We start from the raw sequence: 2,948 nt of genomic DNA, 5'->3' as shown, positions 1-2,948 counted from the left end.
ACATGGTGTGATGGACGTCACACCCCCCCCACTCCTATTTTTCTGCCTTTGACGCGCGTAACATAAGCACTTCTCCCCTATTTCTCCGCTTGACTCGTTGACGCGTTAGAAACCATATTGAAGGAACTTTTGGGAAACGGTTACTTTATGGAGGAACATAAATAGACCTCAAGGGATCCAATTGAAGCTCTCCTCTCTCTGTCGTATCTCTCCACGCCGTGCAATATTTTTACAGCAATATATTTTCTTCAGCATTCCATTTTCTTCAGCATTTTATTTTCTTTGCTTTTGCTTTTCTTTTCTTTGCTAGCTTAATTTAATAAGCATTCAATTTATTTTCTCACAATAGTTTCTACACCGGAAACTATTGTGTACTTTTCACTGGATCTAACCTTACGTCAGATCACAATATTTTTATTTCCTTGTTTTATTTACCTGTCTGCTCAAGAATTGTGAAGAACAAATCCAACCGACTTGTGGTGGAGTGTTCGAGCATCGAAGCTAGGAACAAAACCAAGATTTCTAGTAATTTACCAGGTTCATTAATTAATTGAGTTATTGTTTTAATTTACATATGCTCTGCGCTGCTGTTTATATATATTGTCTGTTTGATATGGCTGTATTTATGCATGATTATTTTTTATGCGTGTTTGCCATGTCCGGCTAATTAATTTAGATATTGGTATGTAAAGTAAGCGGAATAAAGGAATCAAAACTAGTTGGTTTAAATTTGTTTCAAAATTTAGTCACTCTTTTTATGGTCTCAATTTACAGGGTTAATACCAAAGTTTTTGTACGAGAGTAAAAGACATAAAGAAGTTAAAATCAATAGAACGACAGTTTGAGCTTTTAACTGGACATTGTAAATTGAACATTAACTTTAAATCAGGGCGAAAGCAATTTTTAAAGTTAATTAAATCCTAATCATTTTCAAAAATTATTTTTAAAGGTTAAATGTGAGGACGAGAGTTAAGCATTTAAGTTTAATCATATAGTCTAAGTCAACAGAGCGAGAGTTTGAGACGAGGGCGTTTAAACGGTTAGTATTTTCTTAAAAAGAGTTTCTATAGATTCTATTGTTTTCAAAAAGGGATTTTAGATTTAACTAAATAGTGAGAGCGTACGTTAATATAAAGTCATAGTCTGATTCAACAGAGTGAAAGTTTGAGAAAAGACTTTTAATTAATAGTGTCTACTGAAAAGACTTATTTTAAAACTAAGAAACCAACGAAGATTTGATTCCCTAATTACGACGAACTACATACCGATATCCGCGTTATTTGATATTTAATCTAGATCCAATTTTAGTTTTACTTTTCCCCCTAATCATCAAAGGATCATCCGTCTTAGCTTTACGAAGTAACCTTAGAAAAACGGTATATCGATTCATTAAGTCCCCGTGGGATCGATATCTTTTAAAACTACGCGATTAGACTGTGCACTTGCAGTTAATACCCCAATAGACTCATAAAGTCGCGAACAAGTTTTTTGCGCCGTTGCCGGGGACTTTTATTTAGTCGATATCGTAACTCTTCTGTTACGCTGTAGAGACTAAGGCAATTTTTATTTTTCCCTTGTCTTTCGTTGATTTGTATGCCACACACTCGCTTACAAGGCGAACCGTATTACTTACGAATCAACGACGTTGAACGATATCTCCGAGTCTTACGACGAATTCGGGAGTATCGTGCTGCAAACATTCTTCCTCCAATCGAAATTCCTGATCTCAAAAATCTCCTTCCTTCGCTGATACCCGAGATGGCAGAACCAGCTTGTGCTCTTCGAGATTACGCTGCTCCATCACAAGATGAGCCGCATTCGAGTATTGCTCCACCCGCAATCGAAGCAAACAACTTCAAACTTAAACCTTCACTGTTGCAGGCAGTGCAACAGAACCAATTTTCTGGAAATCCTACCGAGGATCCAAACCTTCATTTATCCGTATTTGTCCAATACGCTGATACTGTTAAAGCTAATGGTGTCACTTCAGAGGCAATTCGACTTCGTCTCTTTCCTTTCTCGTGAAGAGATAAAGCTAGAAGATGGCTTCAGTCTCTTCCCTCCAACTCAGTCACCACATGGAATGAGTTGAAGAAAGTCTTTCTTCCCCGATATTTTCCTCCAAGCAAAATAGCTATGTTAAGAGCCCAGATAAATGGATTTAAGCAGAAAGATAATGAGTCTCTTTTCGAAGCATGGGAAAGATACAAAGACATGATGAGACTTTGCCCACACCATGGTTTAGAGGACTGGTTAGTAATTCATACCTTCTATAATGGTCTCTTGTACAACACAAGGTTGACAATAGACGCTGCCGCAGGTGGTGCGCTTATGGATAAACCTTATGCTGACGCTTATCAACTTATCGAGAGCATGGCCCAAAACCATTATCAGTGGGGAAGCGACCGAACAATGGTAGAAAAACCTCAAACAAAAGGGGGCATGTACGAGATAAGTAGCCTTGATCATGTTAATGCAAAAGTGGATGCTCTTGCCCAAAAAATTGAAAGTTTAAATGTATCACCTCCAGCCACCGTGGTTGCCGTAACTCAAAATTGCGAAGTCTGTGGAATTCAAGGCCACACCCCTACAGATTGTCAACTCCTAACAGGAATCCAAGCAGAGCAGGTGAACTATGCTCAAGGAAATCCCTACTCGCATACCTATAACTCAAACTGGAAGAACCATCCTAATTTTTCATATAAAAGTAACAACGCTTTATACGCACCAGGACAAGCTCCCGCTCAAGCCCCAGCTATACCTCCTGGATATCAAAAGCCGACCCCATCTACACCTAACAATAACGTTCCTAGGAAATCCAATTTGGAAATCATGATGGAGAACTTCATAGCTTCTCAACAGCAAACCAATAAAGAATTCTTAAACCAGAATATACACACTAGCGAACAGATTAAACAACTAGCAAGTAAAGTAGATGCCCTGGCTAC

At 38.3% G+C, this 2,948-nt stretch overlaps 1 non-coding gene across 1 annotated transcript; it reads right to left on the bottom strand.

Annotated features, from left to right (window-relative positions):
• Positions 1-2,136: 2,136 nt before the first annotated feature.
• On the bottom strand, positions 2,137-2,243 carry LOC127099633 (small nucleolar RNA R71). The gene has a single exon (XR_007794115.1). It is a non-coding gene; the product is annotated as a small nucleolar RNA R71 (small nucleolar RNA).
• Positions 2,244-2,948: the final 705 nt, after the last annotated feature.

Source organism: Lathyrus oleraceus, chromosome 6, assembly GCF_024323335.1.
Source record: "Lathyrus oleraceus cultivar Zhongwan6 chromosome 6, CAAS_Psat_ZW6_1.0, whole genome shotgun sequence".
NCBI classification, from domain to species: domain Eukaryota; kingdom Viridiplantae; phylum Streptophyta; class Magnoliopsida; order Fabales; family Fabaceae; genus Lathyrus; species Lathyrus oleraceus.
This window is presented reverse-complemented; position numbering and strand designations above follow the sequence as displayed.